This window comes from Aquarana catesbeiana, linkage group LG09, assembly GCF_042186555.1.
Source record: "Aquarana catesbeiana isolate 2022-GZ linkage group LG09, ASM4218655v1, whole genome shotgun sequence".
Taxonomy (NCBI): domain Eukaryota; kingdom Metazoa; phylum Chordata; class Amphibia; order Anura; family Ranidae; genus Aquarana; species Aquarana catesbeiana.
In genome coordinates this window covers 126339197-126362794 of record NC_133332.1, presented here as the reverse complement: position 1 = coordinate 126362794, position 23598 = coordinate 126339197, and the positions used below count along the sequence as shown (strand labels likewise).

The window sequence follows — 23598 nt, the reverse complement described above, 5'->3', positions numbered from 1 at the left end:
ACGTCTACAGGTAGACAGCCCTGCAGGGAAAGGCACCCAGCAAGTCACCACATCTGCATGTGTAGGAGCGCTGTCTCTTATGGCAACAGTCTTAGAACAGTTCCTAACACAAATTGTAATGAACTCCTACTTTATACAATCGCTTCTTGTAGATTCTCAGCCCACTGAGCTTTCCAGTCTCTCTCAGTAGACTTTCTGATTCACTGCCACTTAATCCCGTGAGCACTTTTAGTCTTCTTACTTTAGTATCTTCCTCAAGCATCACCCCCTGCTTCCCTGCTTGGTCCCTGGCTTGGCACTCCACATAATCCTCAAGCTTCACCCCACTGGCTGGGTCCCTGCTGAAGTTTCCTGATTCTTCACCATCCCCCGTTGGTGAGTATACTTGCTTCAGCTACTCACTGTGGTCCCTGTTAACAAGGTGGTTCGTCCCTTAGTGGCGACAGCTTCACCTCTACCTCTGACTACGACAGGTTCTCTGGCCGGCAGAACTGTCACTTCTGGTTTAATTGCAAGCCGCAATCCCAACCCTACGCTGCTCTCTTGCTTCTGGATAGGCCCTCAGACAGCCTAGCAGCCAGATGTGCCCTGGATAGGCCCAAACTTTGGCCTAGCAGCCCTGGCAGCACAACACACGTCCAGGTGGCACAGAACCATGATCACCTGACTCCACCCAAATATATAGGTTCTCCCAGCTGGCCAAGGGGCCAAGAAAACCCCTGCCCATTGGCTGAGACACCCCATATACTCCTAATCTGTCCTTGTATCGCCCTTATCTTATCCAATGTCACCAGGTACCCGGCCACCCAGCGACAGAAGAGAGAAGTGCAGCAATTCCAGACTTAGGGCGACATCAATTAATCCCTAACAATTGGCCATGGCAACTATACCTGGCAGGTAAATTTAGGGGCAACCCTGCCTAGACATCAGAGACATTAATATACAGCTGTCATATGACCCAGCTCTTTCCCAGCCTGTCTGTAGGGAAACATAAGTAGGAGGAGTTTCTAGTCCTCTGCTGCTAGGTCACATGTTAAAAAAAACACCAAAAAAAACAGCCTTTGGAATACAGAGTAAAATAAATAAATATCAGTAAACTGTTTTAACCTGGCACGCAAATTTATATTTAAAATCAAATACTTATTGTTTCTTGTCAGTAACATGGTGTAGACGGATTTTTGCTAGTCACAGGCTGTGTTGCGTCTTTTCAGCCCGTGTCTTAGAAAAACAGGGAGGAGAAGCCTCTATCAATCTACATGTAATATACCATCTCCATTGTGTTTAGCTGGTGGGCAGAGAGCAGGAGGGAGGGAGCTGTCATTTACTACTGTGTATACGCCAACATGTGTGACTCTCTAGTCACATGGGCTGCTCATATGTGATAGGAAGTGCTCAGCATAGAAAATCACTGAAAGCTGATCATGTGCAGAATTACCACCACAGCTGCAAAATCGCTAGCTGAATTGGCAACATGAGCAGAAGGTGGAGATGGAGATCAGCAGGATCAACCAGGTTTTTTACAGAAAACTAATCTCATAGTGACTGAGTATGAACCGTATGTAAGACAGCATTTATTGATAGTTTTTGTTTTTTTTATGATGTGGGTTTAGTGATACTTTAAGTATTTTGAGTCGCAGACTTGGAACAAGCATGTGCTGTAAATGTGTCAGACAAGTGGCATATTCCTTATCACTATACTTCTTTCGGGCCAGCAGGTCAGATAACATTAAAGCCAATGTATCAGCATAACAACCAGGGAACTAGCTTTTTCAAGAGTTCAGCAATAGCAGGCTGCATAATCTTAACCCCTAGATGCCTGCTCAGCGGGTGAGCCTTAACACTGAGTGGCCGCATATATGCGGCCCCGTTTAAAACAACTTGCCACGCTGAGAGCGCGCTCCCATTACGGTAGCCGTCGGGTACCGGAAAGCTCACGATGCATACTAGGAATCGGGAGCTTTCTGATTATATGACAGCAAATCGGTCACATGACCCGAATGCCCGCCTCTCGGCTTTTAGAACACTTAGAGGGTCGGGAGGTAATGCTGTTAGTCATATTTTACATACTGATAGGCTTATATTAAGAGGGGCACTAAGTCACAATTGCTATACTGCAAGTATATCTGAACCTGAGAACAAAAATTGTAATACATTGCAGCTTATTAGTCCTTAGCTGGGGTGGCTGCATTCATTTTCTTTGTTCAATCTTTATTTTCACCTGATGATCCTTCCAGTAACATGCTTCCTGTATTTATGGAGAAGCAGCATTGTCACTTTAGGATAGGAATTCCATTAGAGGAAAACAGAGTACACTGGATAGCGCAGATAAATCACATTCTAGTAAATTAATAAAATTGCACTTGCAAAGTGGTGACTTTGGCAGAACATGTCAAATAAAAACAAATCATATTACAGTCAGATCAAGTCTTGCAGGAGCAGAGCCAACGCTCACTACCCGACAAAAGAAGAGCTCAAAGCCAGGATGTAACTCTGAATAAGACCCCAAATTTACCAAGGAAAAATTAACTGCAATTTGTCCAAAAATGTAACGCACTGGTGACTAGGAGTGTAGCCTGACAAAGAAGTACCTACACCCCTGCTAATGGCCGAAAAAGGGTTAAAAGCGCAGCTTTGCTGGCACTTCGCCGGCGCTGCCCATGGCGCTGTGGGAGCAGTGTATATACCGCTCCTACAGCACCTCAAAGATGCGGCTTGCAGGACTTTTTTTGTGTCTTGCCAGCGCACCGCTCCAGTATGAAAGCATTCGGGCTTTCACACTAGAGTGAGAGGAGAGGCTCTTTACAGGTGCCATGCAGGCGCTGTTTTTAGTGCTATAGCGCCTGTAAAGCTCCTCAGTGTGAAGGCGGGGGGGAGTTGGCAAACCTGAGGCATCTATTACCCCCCCCCCCCCAGTCGATAGGCACTTAACCCATCCAGGTCGCGGCCGCTGCTCCCCTCCTCCATCTCCTCCGTGCCCCAGCATTCGCTGCCTCTCCTTCAGGTCTGCGGACTCCCGGCCACTCAGGAGGAGAAACAGGAAGACATTGGTGACCCTTTTTTTTAGGCCAATTGGAGCCTCGGGCTCTAATCATGTGCTTCAAAAAAAATAAAAACCCCTTGAAACCCATGCGTCCAGTTCCCTGCATGTAGATTAGGGGTTGGGCGCATGAATTAGGGGGCGGTGCCCCTTATGGAGCGATGGCCACTGGTCATATGGCTCATATTAGGTCAGGAGTAAGGATGAGCTCAGGCGTGTTTGCAAACCGCACGTGCGGAGCCTGCCATGAAGTCGGCACTGCTGAGCGCTAATCACAGGCAATGAGACCTTTCCCCATCTCTGCAGCCGCTCATCGGGACATGTCTCACTGCTTGTGATTAGCGATCCGTAGTGCCGACTTTCTGGCGGGCTCTGCGCGTGCGGTTTGCGGACACGCCTGAGCTCATCCTTAGGAGCAGAGCTGATTAACACTGGTTCGGACTGGGGCTTCCTTTGCTGCACTGCATGCTCCAGAAGCAATTTCCCAAATTTACCAGTTATAAAGTCAATGTTTGTGCGGAAAAGCCTTTCTTCACTTGACCAACGTTTTAAAGGAGCCCCCCCCCCCCCACCCAAAAATAAATTTTAGTCATTCACACGTTATGTTTTTTTACACCATTTACATCATTTATTGTGGTCTGTGGTGAGGACGTGAATGAGGTTTCAGGCAAAAGTACCCTTTTGCTTGACGTTGGCATAGAGAAGAATTCCATCAGAGGAAGTGTATTTTACCTTTTCTGCTTTTTCATAAAATATAGTTCTCTATTTTTTATGGTCTGGATGAAGATTCAAAGTGATTGTAAATTCTTGTTTTTGACTGTTTTTTTTTTTTTTTTTTTATTAAAAAAAAAAGAAAACTTACCTGCCATGTGCAGTAATTTTGCACAGAGCAGCCCTTCTTGGCTCTACTGATGGTGCTCCTGGCTCCTTCCTCCTTGCCCACCATAGCAAGCCACTTGCTATAGGGGCACTTGTGCAGGCTCGCTCCTGAGCCCACTCTGTGTGTCAATAGACACAGAGCTCGGCCCCATCCCCCGCTCCCTTCTCACTGGTTGTTATAGACAGCAGCGGGAGCCAATGAGCATATGAGGAGGGAGAGAGATGCTGCTCTCGTGCATATCGCTGGATTGAGATCGGACTAAAAGGGAGGGCTTCTAGGGGTTGCTTAATGTAAAGAATGCCTTAAGGTAAAAGTACTTCTTCAGCTTTGAGAACCACATTTAATATAAAAAGAAGATATCTTTTTTTTTTTTTTTTTTTTTTTAGTTTTTTTTTTCTAAGCAGTGATACCCCCCCCCCCCCCCCCATTCGACCACCCATAGAGGAGAGCGGGCTGTCTGTGTCTGCTCTGCATAAGTGGAGCGAACATGGACCAGCCATCCACCTATTCGGCAGGGATCAGCGGACTAATTCCCCGCTGAGCAGGTGGACTCCAATGAAGCCCGTCCCATGTGTAAGAAGCCTAAAACAAAGATTTGGTATAAACAAGAAATGGATATCAAACCAAATATTTGTTAATAAACCTGTTAATTTAAATGAAAATCATTTTTTCCCTAAAAAGAAAAGCTTTCTTTAGTCCGTAAGCCTGCTTGGCAATGATATATTTTTTTTATTGGCTTTTTGCTTACTGTTCAACCATATAATGTTGCCCATAGAGATGGGATCTCATGCCCAGTTGCTTGCAGATGTCTGCAGTCAGCAGTTCTCAGGTGATGGAACCATCAGACAGGATGTCAGACTTGACCAGTTTCTACAGTTTTTCTTAAGAAATGTAGACATTAGAAGTTTCTGTGTATATCTCCCCACCTTTTCATGTCACATTCTAACTTCCACTGAACCTGTTAAATAATGAAAACCAACAGCATCTACTCTGCCTTCTCCATATTTTAATACATTGGGTAAAAGCGTCCGATCAATGGAAATAAAAACAAAAGTGGAGAATGTAATCTCATTCCTTGCTAATTTTGTTTTCACTTCCTTTGAGGAAGAGATCTTTTGCTCCTTTTTTCCTTCACATGTTATCAGTCTTCGGGGTGTCTATTGAATCCATTCATCTTTTAACCATTTCCCGTCACAAACTTTCCTGAGGTTTAGGTGTAACAGTTATTGAGCTGCTAGCTTTACCCGCTGGTGATTGTAGTCATTTGTTATTTAGAAGATGAATAGATACAGTTATCACACTATGCAAGATTCTCTGTAAGCTGTTGATCGCTGGCATTGTTCCAGACACTTGCAATTCACTGGAAAGTAACGTTGTGCAATTTCATCTTGGATTAAATGTATCTGTTCATCTACAAGAAGAGGTGACCATGAAATATGACGCCGTAAAGCTAACTTCCCATCTGTATACACATTGATATAAACTAACCTTTAAAAGCCGGGGGACAGATGTGACTTATTTTTAAACTTCAGCTTCTTGTGAGGCCATGTGATACCTGCTTAAAGATTTTCTTCATTTCTGTTTAAAGTAAAACATTTATTTGCTGCGCGAAATATTTGTTCAGGTAGTAATCTGAAACAAGATCCGCAGCATTTCCCCTGTACATAGTTTTCTGCTTCCAAGCTAAGTTTCCATGCATCTTCCACTTTTTTTTTTTTTCTCTTTAAAGTAGTTTATAAAGCTTTGGTTGTTCCTCTGTTATTTAAAAAAAAAAACAAAAAACACCTATATTTACTTACTGAGTGCAATGGCTTTGCACAGAGCAACCGCCAATCCTCTTCTTCTGGGGTCTCCCACTGGTTCCCCTGGCCCCTTCTCTCCATCGGGTGCCCCCAGGGAAAGCCGCTGCATGTACAGTAAATATCTCCTAAACGGCCCACGTTTAGGAGATATTTACAGCACCTATAGGTAATTCTTATTATAGGCTTACCTGTAGGTAAAAGTCAGAGATGGGAGTTTACTCCCACTTTAATGTGTGTTAAAACAAAGTCCCATTAGTCTATTGTAACCATACATGTATATAGGATAACTAAAAGTGAATAATTTTACTGTCTGTGGCTTAGATAGTACATTCATTTCTACCTTCTAGGCTTATATTCTATGTGATTTGTTTTGTTTTGTTTTTATTTCAGGTATAGTTTGTTTTTATTTATTTTATTTTTTTACTCTTCTCTATATTAAAAGGTCAGACCTCAAATTCAACATATATTTGTGGATGACTAGTTTTCTCGGTTTAGAAAGTATAGTTCACATGGTAAAATTATTTGCCAAGTATCTATTTGTTTTCATGTTCGTGCTAAAACTTGTGAATTTTGTTATGGCCACAAAGACTTTACCACTAAGGCCCCATTCACACCTGAGCGTAGTGTTTTCAGGCAGAAAGTCACGCGATTTTACACGCAATTTTGTACAGGTCAAAAGGTCACCAATGTAAAAAGCAGAAAAACTCTGCCTAAAAAAAAAAAAAAAGTTCCAGAACTTGTTTGAGTTTCAGGCGTTTTGGAGCTTCTGGCTTTAGGGGGTTTTGGAGTGGAGATGTGAACCATCTCCATAGAGAATAATTGATTTTTCTTTCCCCCTCCAGCGTTTTGTAGCTACAAAACACTCAGGTGTGAATGGGGCCTTAGGCTACTTTCACACTGGGGCCGCCCGAGTGTTAGCGTTAAAGCACCGCTTGTTTTAGCACTGTTTTAAGCAACGCTTTTCAGCTTGCTTTCACACCCGGGCGGTGCGCTTGCAGGAAGTTAGAAAAGTCCTGCAAACGGCATCTTTGTATATAGCACTCCCAAAAACGCCCTGCACATCAAAATGAATGGACAGCGCTTTGGAAGCGCCGCAACACGGTTGCTCTTAACCCCTCCGCTAAAACACCGTTAAAACAAGCAGCACTTTAGCGCTAATGCTGGGATGGCCCCAGTGTGAGGGTAGCCCAAAGATGCTGCTTGCAGGACTTTTTCTAACATCCCGCAAGAGCACTGCCCCAGTGTGAAAGCACTCGGGCTTTCACATTCGGACAGCATGGGAGGCAGTTTTCAGGCGCTTTACAGGTGCTATTTCTAGCGCTAAAACGCCTGAAAACTGCCTCAGTGTGAAAGGGGTCTTAAATTTGTGACACTGAACTGGCAAATTTTAAAGATTTCCAATCATTTTCTAGCTTTTGTTCTTGTCCTGATTCACAGAAGATTTGTTCAGTTCCAGCATTTGTATTCTTCATGTGCAATGTTTGCTAGCCAGATTTATAAATAGCAGCCAGTTTTGCCAGAGAAGGTCGGGAAGTCACCAGGGGTTCTTCTTGCCTTCTATAAATGCACCCATGAGTAATCAGAACAGTTGTATAAATAAAAAAAATAAAAATAAAAAAAGTTGTTCTAGTGAGCGGGCTTTTTATTTCTATATTAAATATACTGATAAATTCCACAAGTCTTACATGACATTTGTGAAATTGTATTGCAATCCCTTCGGTCCCTTATGGGAATACAGTGCATCCGGAAAATAATCACAGCGCTTCACTTTTTCCACATTTTGTTATGTTGGTCTTATTCCAAAATGGATTTTTTTTTTTTTGCCACTTCAGCGAAGTATTTTCAGGGGCCATGTTTTCAACTTTTCAGTTCAAGCACGTCCCAATAGACATTCACATCATTGTGGCTTTTTTTCCACGGAATTGTAGGTCCTTTACACCTATTTATACACATATCAAAAAGGAAGCAAAAACAACCCCTTAAAATTTTTTTTACCCAAGTGACCCACCTAGGCCGACCGAGGCCATCCCTTCCCCCCCACAATAACCCTCGTGTAACACTTTCCTTCCCAGCTCCTACCCCTACACCCATATCTCCAGTTTGGTCAGGACCCTATGTTTCACTTTTACACCTATTGATGTAGCTCGTCTAGTTTGTCTATTTACAGTAAGGGCAGCTTTCTATGTTCCCCACAGCTCTGCCGCTCGAAGTGAATACCTGAAATTTGCCCATTCCTTCCATATCTCCTCCGAAGATTTCCATCTCTGTCCCTTCACTATACCTCAGGTATTCAAGACGATAAATTTAATTTATCTTGCCGAACCACTCCTGCACCGTAGGTCTCCTTTTATCTTGCCAATACCTAGGAATAAGACTTTCCTGTCGCATCATGGCAGCATACACGTTGGGTTGTGACTCCGCCCCCACAACCTGATAGGACCACATAGCTATAAATTAATGAGTAGACACCCGTCCCAGTATTCTCTTATTTTTCCTCACCTGTCAGGACCGCAAGATGGATCAGCACCCCCTTACCGCCTCGCCCCAGCCAGGTTCTAGTCTCTCCTGGGTGGAAGTCCTTCTTGTACAGCCTCTAAACGAGCTAAATGGAAGGAGCCCCACTCTGGTGGTCTCAGGGGCACTCTCTCTTCTCACTCTGCTGTCTGACCACGATATAAGCCTTAAACAGGCTTCATGTGCAGCAGCCCACATAAAGCCTTAAACAGGCTTGCTGGAGGAATGGCCAGGGGATCTTTGGTTTGGCCTCATGGAATAAGACTTAAACAGGCTTAGTTGTGTGCAGCGGTCTCCCCCTCCCCCTTCCTTTCCCCGTCCTACCAGTGGTTTCTGTCGGTCTGCTGGACTCTGTTGTTCTCCATCCTGCCCTCCGTGAGGGCCGAGCGTCCTCTGCATTCATGCGCATGCGCGGTGCGTTGCTTGGGCCGCTCCTATGCCTTTTCCAGCTTCAAAGATGGCGCCGAGTGTCCCGCGGCGCTACTGCGCATGCGCGAGCGTCCGACGCCGATGGTGGCGGATTTAAAAGCCCAGCATCAGCTGTGATTGCTGCTGCTGGATGTCTGCATGAGACAATACGTTTTTTTTTCCTGTAAGACGCTCTACAAAGGTATGCGACTACCCTTTATTCAGCGATTAGCCTAGGAATCTTGCTCCCTCTGCATGTCTCTTCTTGTTTTACCTGCAGGTTTCCAGTCCACTCCCTCACCATGGAGACTGCTGCCCCAGTAGACCACCGCCAGCCTAATAGGTAAGGGGGGGGGAGACAAGGGTAAGTAGTGAAGATCGAAAAAGAGAGCACTACTAATGCTGCCTAAATTGGTCAGCCCTAGCAGGTCCTCAAGAACGTCTGCTTCAAGACAAAGAGAGTCCTCGCACAGGAGAAGTCGCTCCAGGCTCAGATGTAGCCGTTCCTACCATAGGAGAAGCCGCTCGAGAGGAAGCCGCAGCAGAAGCCACTCTAGGTCGCATTCCAGACATGGCCGATCCCGCCATAGGAGGTCGTCTTCACGCAGACCTCGTTCCCCCGCACGCCATTCCCGTCCTGCCGGGAACGCATGCTGGGTGTGCGGCGCGGCGGCTCTCCCGGATAAATTGGCCTGCCAAAAATGCTTGGAGGAGTCCACAAGAGAAAGAGCCTCGGAGACCGGAGATTCCACTGGGGCCTTCGCCCCTCAGGCCTCGATACCAGACGTAGACTTCTCCACCACCACCTCTCTAGCCCGGGCCAGCACGTCAAGGGAGCAAGACTCTCTGTCTGATAACGAAGGTCTGGAGGTATCGGCCGGATTCTATTTTTCTCTGATAGAACCGTTTGTTAAATCGGTTAAAGAGGCGATAGGATGGGAGGAACCCCAGGAAGCTCATCCGAAGCAAAGTAAGTACTTTCCTCATCTTAAAAGGGATCCAGAAGCTTTCCCGTTCATAGACGAACTGGAGGACCTAATTAAAGAAGAGTGGCAAAGGCCAGAGAAAAAGTCTAGTCTGAATAACAGACTTCTGAAACTATACCCACTCAAGGAGCCTAAAGTGAACCCTCTGGTGTCTCCTCGAGTAGTACACGCATCCTTGATGCGCTTAGCCAGGCATGTTACTCTCCCGTTAGAAGACGCGGTAACATTCAGGGACGTGCTCGACAGGAAGATCGACACGGATCCCAAGCGGGCTTACCTGTCAGCAGGAGGCACCTGCAGGCCTGCGATAGCTCTCGCAGCAGTAGGAAGAGCCATCTCGAGTTGGTCTACAAGCACAGAGAAGCTCGTATTGGAGGGTGCAGACCAAGAAAAAATAGTGAAAGCGTTGCAAGAGCTAAGCCTGGCAGATGACTTTGTGGCAGAGGCCTCGGTCGATGCCATCAGGTCTGCGTCAAAATCTATGCTGACCTCGGTAACGGCCAGAAGAGCTCTATGGTTGAAACCCTGGACGGCGGATCCAGCCTCCAAGTCTAATTGGTGCCATATCCTGTTCGACGGAGGAAAATGTCTTTGGAACAAAATTAGACACAGCCATCTCCAAGGTAACTGGTGGCAAGTCCGGACTCATCCCCTTGGACAGGAGGCCCAAGCAGCAGAGACCTCCTCCCTTTAAGCGGAACCTCTCAGAGAGGTATAGGGACGCCAAAGCGTATAGACCGGGGAAGGAGTACCAAAGGAGCTGGAAGAACCCTCAGTCCTCCTTTATGAAATTCCAGAAGCCTAAGACTCCTGCTTCCAGTGACCAGAAGCCTTTTTGAAGGTGCACCCGTCCGGCCAGCGGTAGTGGGAGCAAGACTCTCCAGTTTCAAGCTGGTCTGGGCGGAGACCATAAGAGATACCTGGACTCTGGCCACTGTCAGTTTCGGCCACAGGTGGTCCTTCAAAAACCGACCCCCAAGGGATCAATTCTGTCCAACCCGTATTCCTCTATCTCGGGAAAAAAGGTTGTCCCTACTGAACTACATTCAGGATCTTCTCCAAAAACGAGCAATAGTAGAGGTCCCGCCAGCACAACGGGGCAGGGGATTCTATTCTCCACTATTCCTCGTCAAGAAGAAGTCAGGGGATTTTCGTCCGGTTCTAGACCTAAAGAACCTTAACAAGTCCATCAGTGTGGAGTCATTCAGGATGGAAAGCTTGCAGTCTATCCTCCAGGCCATAAATCTGGGAGACTGGATGCTCTCCATAGATCTCCAGGACGCCTACCTGCACATTCCAATCCACGTGGCATTCCAGAAGTTCCTGCGATTCTCGGTGGGACACGGGCACTTCCAGTTTCAAAGCCTTCCTTTCAGGATCTCAACAGCCCCCAGAACGTTCACGAAGGTCTTACTACCAGCAATAGCTTTTTTGAGGGAGAAAGGTCTAAGGGTCCACCATTACCTGGACGACATCCTCCTCCTCTCAAGCAGCCAGGAATCACTCGTGCAGCATTGCGAGATCCTAGTTTCCACCCTAATGAATCTGGGATGGATAATCAACTGGCAAAAGAGCAACATCCAACCTGCCCAAAGGATGGTCTTCCTGGGGGCCGAACTAGACACCCGAGCAAACACAGTGGAACTGACAGGGGAGAAGTTGTCCCTACTAGTTCAGAAGGTGAAGGATGCTATTCCGGCGCCATGCCTACCAGCCAGAGCGTACCTCAGCCTCCTGGGTTCCCTATCAGCAACCATTCCAATGGTCAGATGAGCGCAATGGAATACCAGACCCCTGCAAACCTCCTTCTTGCACCAATGTAACGGATGGTCCATGTCCCAGTTGATTCGCATCTGAGGAAGCCAGTCTATCTCTACGGTGGTGGACTCACCCCGACAACCTCAGGAGATGCAAGCAGATAGTCATCCCCCACCAGGAGGTGGTAACTTCGGACGCCAGTCTGGAGGGATGGGAGGCACATTACCTACATTATGCAGCTCAGGGCCGCTGGCACTTCAAAACCAAGGATGTAGTATCAAACGTTCTAGAGATGAAGGCAGCCTTCCAAGCCCTATTGGCATTCAGCTCACTTCTGAGAGGGAAGCAAGTTCTCATTCAGATGGACAACTGAGTGGCGGTAGCCTACATCAACAGGCAGGGGGGTACCAGAAGCATCTCCATGATGCAGGAGGTCGGTCCGGTGATGCGGTGGGCCCAACTGAACCTGCGGGATCTGAGGGCGGCCTATATTCCGGGTGTTCAGAACCTTCTGGCAGACTCGCTCAGCAGAACATTCGTTTCCAACAACGAGTGGTGTCTAAGCCCCCAAGCACTTGCCCTCATAGGCTAGATATGGGGCCATCCGGATATAGACCTCGCAGCAACGCCAGCGAACAGGAAATGTCAGAGGTTTCTGTCAAGGAACCCCTTCCCCTCAGCGGAGGGAACAAATTGTCTCCAGCACTCCTGGAACTTTCGCCTAGGCTACATTTTCCCGCCAATCCCTCTTATAGCCAAGTTCCTTCTGAGGCTCAAACATTCAACGGCTCTAGTACTGGCTGTGATTCCCTTCTGGCAACGGAGGCCTTGGTTCACCACCCTCCTGCAGCTGAGCACAGCGGATCCACTTCCACTCCCGGTGACAACGGATCTACTAACCCAAGGCCAGCTGCTCCATCCGAATCCGGAGAAATTACACCTAACGGCCTGGAGATTGAAAGGTCTAGGTTCCTAGACCAAGGCTGCTCTCAAAAGGTAGTCGATACCCTGCTCCAGGCTAGGAAATCCTCCACAAATAACACCTATGGAAGAATCTGGGGAAAGTTTTCTTCCTTTGCCCAGGAACAAGGTTGGGACCCTTCTTCCCCAACAGCAGTGCAAGTGCTCGAGTTCCTCCAGTCAGGTCTGGACAAAGGCCTTAGGTCCAGCACCCTAAAGGTCCAAGTTTCTGCCATCTCAGCTTTAACAGGAGTTAAATGGGCACTTAATCCTCTGGTAGTCCAATTTCAAAGAGCCTGTCTGAAGCTAAGACCCCCTAGAAAGCCTTCATTCCCAACATGGGATCTATCGACTGTCCTGGAGGTCTTATCCGGAGAGCCATTCTTCCCACTTGAAGACATCTCCCTCTGGGACCTGACTCTAAAAGTATAATTCCTAATTGCCATCACATCGGCGAAGAGGGTCTCAGAAATGCAAGCTTTGCTGATCAAGGAACCGTATCTGATGATTTACCCAGACAGACTAACCCTGAAGCCTTCAGACAGATTTATCCCAAAAGTCTCCTCTTCATTCCACTTTAACCAGGAGATTGACCTCCCGGCTTTAGTCACGGATCAGGGTGTTCTCCATCCTCTGGATGTCAAGGGCAACATTCTGCAATACCTCTCTATAACCAAGCCATTCAGGAAATGCGAGAACCTTCTAGTCATCCCACATGGATTCAGGAAGGGCCAGGCAGCTTCTCCCCGTACCATCGCCTCATGGCTCATGAAAGCTATCAAGAAGGCCTACTCCTTAAGCACCTTGCAGATTCCAGAAGACTTAAGAGCACATTCCACCAGGGCAATGGCTACTTCATGGGCAGCTTACTGTAAAGTCTCAGCGGAAACCATTTGTAGAGCGGCCACTTGGTCTTCTAGAAACACCTTTTATATCCCATTATAAAGTAGATGCTGCACGCTTAGCAGCAGTTGAATTTGGGAGGGCCGTTATACAGGCCAACTCTTCTGTTTCTTGTCAATAAATTTACTTTGAATTCCCACCCAGTTTGGCGAGTTACTCCCCAACGTGTATACTGCCATGATGCGACAGGAAAACGGAAAATTGTATACTCACCTTTCCGTAATTTTCCTTTCCTGTCGCATCTTCATGGCAGCATACAATCACCCACCCTTCTGAGGTGACATACGTATATATATATACAGAGAATACTGGGACGGGTGTCTACTCATTAATTTATAGCTATGTGGTCCTATCAGGTTGTGGGGGCGGAGTCACAACCCAACGTGTATGCTGCTATGAAGATGCGACAGGAAAGGAAAATTACGGAAAGGTGAGTATACAATTTTCCGTTTTTGGCAGCATTTAAGAGGTGAGGTAGCAACGACTTCAGATATACCTTCGTGGGGATTTTACTGCCATGATGTAGACACACCCAAGGGTCCTAATCTCCCCCCAGAATTCTGCAATTACCGGGCACTGCCACCATATATGCGCCATAGTCCCAATTCCTCCGCAGCCTCTCCAACAAAACTGCGACCTTCCCTCCAGAATTCTGTGTGCTTTATCTGGGGTAATATACATCTTTGCGAGGATCTTATAATTAATTTCTGAGAGCTTACAACTAACTGAGGTGGCATTCGCCCTTTTCAGAATCGACCCCACCTCCTGTCCACTAATCTTGATATCCAGCTCTTCCTCCCACTTCTTAATAAATCTCAGGCCCCCCACCCCTCCCAATTCGTTGAGAACTCTGTAGGTCTTAGAGATACCCCCCCTCCCTTTTTTCTCAACACATAATTTCTCCAAGGGGAGTAGGTTCTCCATCAACCTGATTGGATGCGGGAGTGAGTCGACAAAATGTTTCAACTGACTGTATCGCCAGGAGTCTATTACCAACCATTCGTTTTTGGCTTTTAGTTTTTCAACTGTACACATCTTTCCCTGTTTCATGACGTCTTTTAGTTGCAAATCCTCCTTCAAAATCCACCTCCCAAACAAATCTTCTTTCCCTGATGTGAAATAATCTGTGTTTTTTAAAGGAATTAACGGTGAATTAAACTCCCAGTTCTCCTTTTTGTGCAAGTTATCCCAAATATTAAGTGTGTGTTTTGTGATGTCCATTATTTCAGTGCTCAATTTTCTATACTGTGGTGGGATCCATACCATCTTGCCCAAATCTGCTTCGCTCATTTTTGTCTCTATTTTCACCCATTGTTTTTCTTCATTATTTTTTACCCAGTCTAACAAACGTGTTAGAGCTATCGCCACATAATATTTTCTAATATCAGGTGCCCCCCACCCTCCCCCGCCTCTTATCCTTTATTAATTGTGATCAATTTAATCTAGATTTTCTCCCTCTCCATATGAACCTTAGAAAAATAGTGCGTAACTTGTTAAAATAGATCTGAGGAATTGGGATTGGTAACATTTGCATTTTATAAATGATTTTTGGCATAATTGACATCTTGAATAGGTTGATTCTTCCTCCCCATGAGAGTTGAGTGCGTGAGATTCTGTTAAGTTCGGTCTTGATTTCGTTGAGAAGTGGCATAAAATTTACTTAGAATAATGACTCTTTGGTGGTAGTTATTTTAATACCTAAGTAATTGAGCTCTTTTGCCCCCCATTTGAATGGAAAAGACGATTGATAAGCCATATCGGTCGCACTGCCTTTTATAATATCTAACGTTTCTGACTTGGCCTGATTAACACGAAAATTGGACAGTCTGCCCTATTCTTTTAGAATCGCTACTAAATTCGGGAGAGAAATCGTCGGGTGAGTGATCTAGAACAATACATCGTCCACAAAGGCGGCTAGTTTATACCCTTCTTCACCTATTTTTACCCCCCTGATGTCTGGGCAGATCCTTATCTTTGCCAAGAGAGGCTCCAAGGAAATCACAAACAGTGGGGAGAGAGGGCACCCCTGTCTTGTACCATTGTACATTCTAAATGGTACTGATAGGGTTCCATTTATCTTCACTCGTGCTGAAGGATGTGTATATAAAGCTTTTATCCATCTGAGCAATCTATCACCCAGACCAATCTCATCTAAAGTATCCCATATGAAGCCCCAGTCTACCCTGTCAAAGGCTTTTTCAGTGTCAATTGACAGGAGAAGACCTGGGGCTCCACTATCTTGAATCCTCTGGGCTACCAGTAGTGTTTTGATGGCATTATCCCTCCACTCTCTACCTGGTACAAAGCCCACCTGGTCTGGGTGAATGATCCCATTGATTATCCGTTTCATCCTGTCAGCTAGGATTTTGGCGAATAACTTCGTATCGACATTTAAGAGTGATATGGGCCTATAGCTCGAGCATAACATATTATCTTTTCCTTCTTTCCAGATTATGGCAATACTGGCCTCTACTGCTTCTTTCCTCATCTCCCATTTCTCCCCGATACCATTCATGTACGTACACATCCTGGGGGTCAATAGGTCCTGGAATTTTTTTATAATATAGAACAGTCAGCCCGTCGGGCCCGGGGCTTTTACCATTTGGAATTTCCTGGATGGCTTTCTTAATTTCTAGCTCTGAAATAGGGGCCTCTAGTATGGTTTTGTTGCTTTCTGTTATCCTGGGTAGCCTCGCTTCCCTTAGAAACTTTTTAGTTCTCTCACTTACTTCCTTTCATCTCTTGTGCGTTTTTTATATTAATAGCATACAGCCCTCCATAGAATTCTTGGAAGATATTCGCTATATCACATGTTCTATGTCTAATTTCCCCAGTCTTTGTCCTGATTTTCTCGATATAGTTATTATTTTTCTTTTTTTTTTTTTTTTTAGGGCTCTTGCTAATGACTTCCCCGGTTTATTCCCATTAATATATCTATCTTTTTTCACTAGATTAAAAGCGATACGTGTTTCCTGCTCTGTTAAAGGGGTTGTAAAGGTACAAATTTTTTCACCTTAATGCATTCTATGCATTAAGGTGAAAAAACTACTAACCATACCGCCGTCCCCAGCCCCCCCCGTTTTACTTACCTGACCCCTCGAAATTCGGCTGCTCGTTCACGTCCTCGATTCCGCTGCTCAGCCTGGCCGCTGATTGGCTACAGTGGATGGATTGGAAGCAGCGCAGCCATTGGCTCGCGCTGCTGTCAATCACATCCAATGACGCGGCGCGCTGAGGAGCGGGGCCGAGTGATACAGCGAGCGGCTATAGCCGCCGGCTGTATCACGGGAGCGCGCCCGCAATAACTAACCACCATGCGAGGGAGCTCGCATTAAGGTGGTTAATTATTGCGGGGAGGAGCTGAGACAGCCGCCGAGGGACCCCAGAAGAGCAGGTTCGGGGCCACTCTGTGCAGAACGAGCTGCACAGTGAAGGTAAGTATAACATGTTTGTTATTTTTAAAAAATAAAAAAAATACCTTTACAACCCCTTTTAAGTCCCTCAACTCTTCCCTTCTCCTGTATAATCTGGCCAATACCCCCCTGTTTTGTGTTGTTGCTCCAACTCGTGAATAATTTTTAGCAAGGCATTCTTCTGATTAGCCCTTCTCCTCCTTTTTGTTTCTGATCCTGCCATCATGAATATACCCCTTATGTAGGCTTTATGTGCCTCCCAGATTGTGGCCTCAGATGTCTCCCCTGGTACTTTTATTTTAAAGTACAGGTTTGCTCTTCTTTAATCCTCTTTTCTACATTTTTGTCTTGGAGGAGCTCCTCGTTCAATCTCCAGCCAGTACCCTGTGATTGGGGTATCCCTATTTTCCATTGGAGACACACCAGGGCATGGTCTGAGAATGTGATGCTGCCTATGCTCGAATCGGAGACCGCCTCCAGTAGTTTATGTTCGACCAGGAAAAAATCGATTCATCAGTACGTCCCGTGCACGTGGGAGTGGAAAGTATAGTCTCTAAGATTTGTTGTGCTGTATCCTCCACACATCCACGAGCTGGAGTAGATGCAACGTCTTTTTTAGCTTATTCACCCAAACTCCGCCCGACCCCCGTGCATGGGACGTACTATCCTTCACTGGATCCAGACACAAGTTAAAGTCCCCAGCTATTATGGCCCCCTCCTTAAACTCCTCGAACTTGATCAAAACTCCCATTACATATTTGGTTGTGTTCTTGTTTGGGCCATAGATGTTTGCCAGGGTACAGGCTGATCCATTTATTTTACCTCTCAGAAAGATATATCGTCCTTCCGAGTCGGTCCTTCTCTCCTCCAGCTCAAACCTTACCCCTCTGGCAAACCCAGTGGCCACTCCTTTTGCTCTCTTAATCGGAGAGTCTCCATAAAACCATACTGGGAAGTCTTTAGAGTAATTTTTTTGGCAATTACTTATACATAGATGTGTCTCCTGGAGCATAGCCACATCAGCTTTCAAGAATTTTAGCTCACTTAGTATATTGGCTTGTTTTATGGGGGAGTTCAGGCCCCTTACATTGTAGGATATAATATTTAACCTAGACATCTTTTTTTTTTTTTTGCTCTCGGGTAGCTAAACCTTGTAGTGGGCAGGAGCCGTTAACTCGGAAGCTCTTCCTATTCTTATTCAGGTGCACCTCCCCCCTCCACCCCCCCATCCCCCCCACACCCCCACCACCCTCTGCCACCCAAACCCCCCCAGCCTCCCCTGCCACCCCCTCCTGTCCCACTCGCTCGGGGTGGGCTAGGATCCCCCTAGCCTCTAATGGATAACAAACCCACAGCCCTCCTCCCACCTCCTGGCTATATGGTTAACCCCTTCGAGGTTGAGCTCGGATGTTGACACTCGGCGAGGCCCGTTCACCCCCCCTCTCTGTAGTTTAGGGGGGGTGTCCACCACTGCCAGAAACCCCCCCCGCCAAACCCGGCCCCACCCACACACCACCCCCGGCCGCCAATCAGCATACAGTGGTCTAATTTTCTTCGGCCTCTGATTTCACATCTTAATATTACAGTTATCGTCGTCTAGGTTGGTTAACTGGTTGCCACGTATGCTGTTCATCTGCGCCTTCTCCGGTTGCCCGTTTTTTCCACCATCCCAGGATTTCTATTATTGGGATCTCCAAATGTTTACAAAATTTAAACGTATCTTCTGGTAACCTTAAAGTTGCCGGTTTTCCCTCTTTGCGTTCTATTAGACACGCCGGGAAACCCTATGAGTATTGAATATTGTGTGACTTCAGCTGTTCCAGCAGGGGTTTTAAAGTTCTTCTCCTAGCAAGGGTCTCTGCCGTCAGGTCAGGATAAATCTGGAGGGGGGTCTCTCCTATATTTAGTAGATTGATTAGTTTTAAGGTATGTCCTAATCTGTTCTTTGTCCTGGAAATTGTGGAATCTAGCGATAACGTCTCTTGGGACCTCTCCTGTTATTTCAGTGGGCTTGATCACTCTATGGATTCTTTCGAATTTGATTTTATTGTCAGTTCCTGTTTTATTTAACATATGACCGAATATGCTATTCATTTTTTCTTGTAGTTCATCATTTTCCCCTCTTGTCTCCGGTAGACCTCTGATTCGAAGATTTTTTTTCTTCGATTTCGATTTTCCTGGTCCTCGATTTTATATTGTAAATCTCTTTGGTCCCTTTACATCTCGGCCATCTGTGCTTTAAGCTTTTTAATCTCTTCTCCCTGTGTGGCTAGACTGTCTTCCGTGACCTCCACCCTATGCAATAAATGGTTCATACCTTCGTGCAGCGCTGCGATTTCGCCTTTTATTGACGCTTCCAGTTTCGCAAACATTTCCGCCATTTCATCTTTAGTTGGTAGCTGTTTTTTTGTCGAGTATCCATTGTGGATTCGTCTAGTGGCGTCTCGCTTCCTCCTGCCGCGTTATCTGAGACTACTAGTTGCTTCTTTGCTCCGTTCTTCTGTGAGCTCTCAGTTACTTTGTTTTTGGTTCCTGACGATACCCCAGGGCTTTCTTTAACTCCTTCTTGGGTCATATATTTTTTAATGGTCCCTGGGCTTGAGCTTACTCTAGGAGGATTGCCTGGAGCCCCTCGCTCAACTTTACCCCTCATTTCCCCCTATCTCCTAACTGTTGAGATACCTATAGCCCAGTTCGCTATCTATCGCGTCCAATCGTTCCCCCACTATTCAGCTGTTGGTTATTCTGAGGGGGGGAAAGGAAACCTGCTTGCGTGAGTTGTCTACCTGTATATATTATCCGCTACCCTCTCCTTCGCTTATACTGGCATACGGTCCGTCCGTTATGTACACGTTACAGTCCTGCTGGACATACAGTTCAAATCCCCAACTGGGGGAGCACCATTTATCCTTCTATACAGCCTCCACTTAATTAACCATAGGTGAGAAGGTACCGGTTAATGCGGTGTGTTGTGCGAGGAAATTAATAAGACTTAGGGTCCTTTCAGTTGCAAAACAGTCCGCAATATATTTCCAATCTCATTCTGATGCAACTGTATTCCCCATATATTTCACAATGTATTTATGTTCTGTGTGCAGCATATCCCAGTATCCTATGCTACAACAATGCATTCCTATGGGCTTTATGCCCGTTATTCAAACAAAAGCACCCACACTCACCCGGGACAGATTGACCACCTCATCAACGGACAGAACCTGCCAACTATCAAGGTAACCAGATGTCTTTTACCTCCAGCAGATTGCTAGAGGTCCGGGATAAGCATTCACCGCTGCTCTCAGCTGTTTTCTTCCTGCTTACTACCACTCTGCCGCTCTGCTCTCCTTCCTGCAGCAGTGCTGTGTACTCATATGAGCCGTTCCTCGGCTTTCTGGTCTGCTTGCCCGGACATCTGCCGTCTTCCTCGGCCGAGGGGGGGTCCAAGTGTGAGGTCACATACAGGGGATCACGGAGGTGCGGGTGGGGGGCTATGCCGCCTCGTCCCCGATCGGAAGCATGTCGGGAGGACTCGTGCAGCACGGACACAGGACGGGCTTGGCGTCCACTCTATCCCGACACCCACATCCGGCTCCTCCCTCGCCTCCTGATCAACACAGACCCTAATCATTCCAAAATGGATTAACCTAATTATTTTCCTCAAAATTCTACAAACAATACCCCACAAAGACAACGTGAAAGAAGTTTTTTGAAATCTTTGCAAATTTATTAAAAAAACAAAAAAAACAAAAAAAAAAAATCACATGTACATAAGTATTAACAGCCTTTGCCATGACACTCAAAATTGATCTCAAAATGCCAGCGTAAATGTTAATAGACCTTTAACGTTAACCTTCAGTTAATGTTCCCTACACTAAAACGAATGTAATCCATTATGATGGACATGCTGGTATATTAGCAACCACTCACTAAGGGTGTTAATTGGATCTGACATAGAGAAAGCCACTACAGGTTTAATCTACAAATCCTCACCTACAAATAATAAATTATGTTCAGAAAATATGGAGCAGTTACTTAAGATCATACAGCAAACATATTTTCATAGATTTGATTAGACTCCTGCTCTATCATTAAATGCCAGGCAGCAGACTTGGTGTTCTGGAATAATATACTTCCTAACTGCAGTGTCCAAGACCTGGTTGTGCTGTCTGGCAGAGGTCTATCTATCACTTGACTGGCTGAACAGAATACAAATACAATAAATATTATATATCAACTAAGTATTTGCTGATTGCACCGAGTTTAGCTTTAGTAACTGGAAATGTTCCCCCCCAGTAACACAATATACTTTCCCTTCAGGTTCTTTGAAAGCTTTGTGCTTGGTAGTGTTCTAATTTTATCAGTGCATTTCTGGCATTGAGAAAGCAAATTTGCATGCCGAGTATGTCCATCCATTTCGACATGTGGGGTCACTAAGTGCTGTGCCTACATTGATTGCGGGCAAAATCATTTATTTTTGTTGCATGTAAAGTGCTCTGCAGCATTAAAGCAGTTTTAATAATAGCCTATCAGATTTTCAGCTGTCATATAAGATATAGTAGGAGACAAGCCTTTTTTTCATGGTAGAAAAACAATGTATTTGCTGTCTTTTGAAGTACATAAGCCAAACTCTGCTTCACAAAATTAAAGTAAACCTGTTATGTGAGCGATGCAGGCAACCATAATTGTTGACCTCCTTCTGAACATGCAAGTTAACACTGTGTTATTCTGACCTTCCATTTCAATACCTTTTAGACACAAGCCCAGCGAATATGCGCACCTGGTCAGAAAGACCTTTTCTGACATCTGTAGTACATTGCAGTAATTAAAAAAAAATGTGATCTGGTACACATTGAGTTTTCGTCAGCCCCAGTGGGCTGCTTGAAAAAAAAACTGCCGATTGGCAAATTATTTTTCTGGCATGCCCGTTCTACAGAAGCCCAACAGGCTGCTTTGTACATGGGCCGAGTGTCGGACAGTTACCAGCTGATATTTTGCCCTTGCGTACTAGACTTGAGTCACAATAATAGACAAAAACAATGTGCTTAAAGTGGTTGTACACCCTGTACAACCACTTTTACCTACAGGTAAGCCTCTATTAAGGCTTATGCCGTGTACACACTACATACACACTCGACTTTTCGACAGCAAAGGTCTGACGGAACAAATCTGCCGGACAAATCCATCCTGTGTGGGCTTCATCGAACCTTTGCTGTCTCAAAATCAGATGGACTTTAGAAATAGAACATGTTTCAAATCTTTCCGACGGACTTGAGTCCGGTCGAAAAATCAGTTCGTCTGTATGCTAGTCCGACGGACAAACGACGACGCAAGGGCAGCTATTGGCTACTAGCTATGAACTTCCTTACTCTAGTCCGGTCGTACCTCATCACGTTCTAATCAGTCGGACTTTGGTGTGATGTTGTGTCGGAACTACATCGGAACTCCGTCGAAAGTTCGACAAAAAGTCCTTCGGAGTTCAGTCCGTCGAAAGTCCGCTCGTGTGTACACGGCATAACCTGTAGGTGCTTGAAATTTCTCCTAAACCTCCACGGTTTAGGAATGATTTACTAAAAAGTCGAGCGCCGATGACTAGGGCACACCGTGTCGTTTTTCTAATAGGGGTCATGCCGTGACTGGCGGCTCACGTGCGCATGCGCGGGAGTGACGTCACATGACTCCGGCCAGTCACAGAGCCGGAGTTCGTGGCCCCGGAAGGAGGAAGGGCGAAGATGGAAGCTCCCTGCCCATGGGGACAACGGCGACAGTGTGGGCTTCGCTGTCAGGTAAGTGACACATAATGGGCTACTATGCAATGCATAGTAGCCCATTATGCTTTACCTTTACAGTGAAATAAAGAGGAAGTAAAACCCACTAGGGTTTACTTCCTCTTTAAGTTGATAACACACAAACCTCTCATTTCTCATGTCTTTATTGAACACACCCAGTAAACATTCAGTGTTTGAGGAAAAAGTAAGTGAACCCATGGACTAATTGGAGTTAGTAGTTTGCACACATGGATTCCAGTTAATGAAACTAATTTGGAGGTGTGCTTTAGCGCTACTTTGATTGGTAAAAGACACACAAACATTTTAAGATGGCTGTTCATAAGGGGCATCTACTGATGTGAACCGTACAAAAAACAAATAGAGCTCTCTGAATACCTATGATCAAGAGTAGTTGATCTGCATAAGACTGGAAAAGGATATAAAGCAATCCATCAGTCAATAGTTGGACAAATAGTGTATAAACGGAGACAGTTTAGTACAGTGGCTATTCTTAGAAGTGTACGCCCAGCCAAGATGACTCCTAAGGCACGGCGTAGAATCCTCAATGAGGTAAAGAACCCATGAGTAACAGTTAAAGGCTTGAAAAAGTGGCTTTTTTGGAATGGCACAGTCAGTCCAGACATTATTCCCATAGAGATGCTGTGGAATGACCTTGAGAGCTGTCCACACCAGACATTCTACAAATGTGTCTGAGCTGAAGCAGTTTTGTAAAGAGGAATGGTCAAAAATGTCTCTTGAACGTTGTGCAGGTCTGATCCAGAGCTACCGAAAGTGCTTGCTTGAAGTCCTTGCTGCCACAGGAGGTTCATCCTGCTATTAACGCCAGGGGTTCACATACTTTTTTTTTCTTCAGCGCTGTGATTGTTTACTGGGTGTGTTCAGTGAAGACATTAGAAATTAGAACTGTTTGTGTGTTATCCGCTTTAAGCACATTGTGTTTGTCTATTTTTGTGACTTGATAATGTTTATAGGATGAGTATTGGATCACATTTTTTTTTTTTTTATATGGCAAATCGCTGCATAAAACCAGGTAATTCCAAGGGGTTCTTGCCACTGTAGATTGTGCCTGGATATCCAGATATCATCTGGAGTCTTGGTCTAGTTTACAAGAATGCCATGGAGATTTTTTTTAAAATTATTATTATTATTATTAT

General features: G+C 45.6%; 1 protein-coding gene across 4 annotated transcripts in view; it reads left to right on the top strand.

The window, feature by feature from the left end:
- Nucleotides 1-23598, top strand: part of ATP11C (ATPase phospholipid transporting 11C (ATP11C blood group)) — a 273446-nt gene that overhangs the window by 72302 nt on the left and 177546 nt on the right. The window lies entirely within an intron of this gene.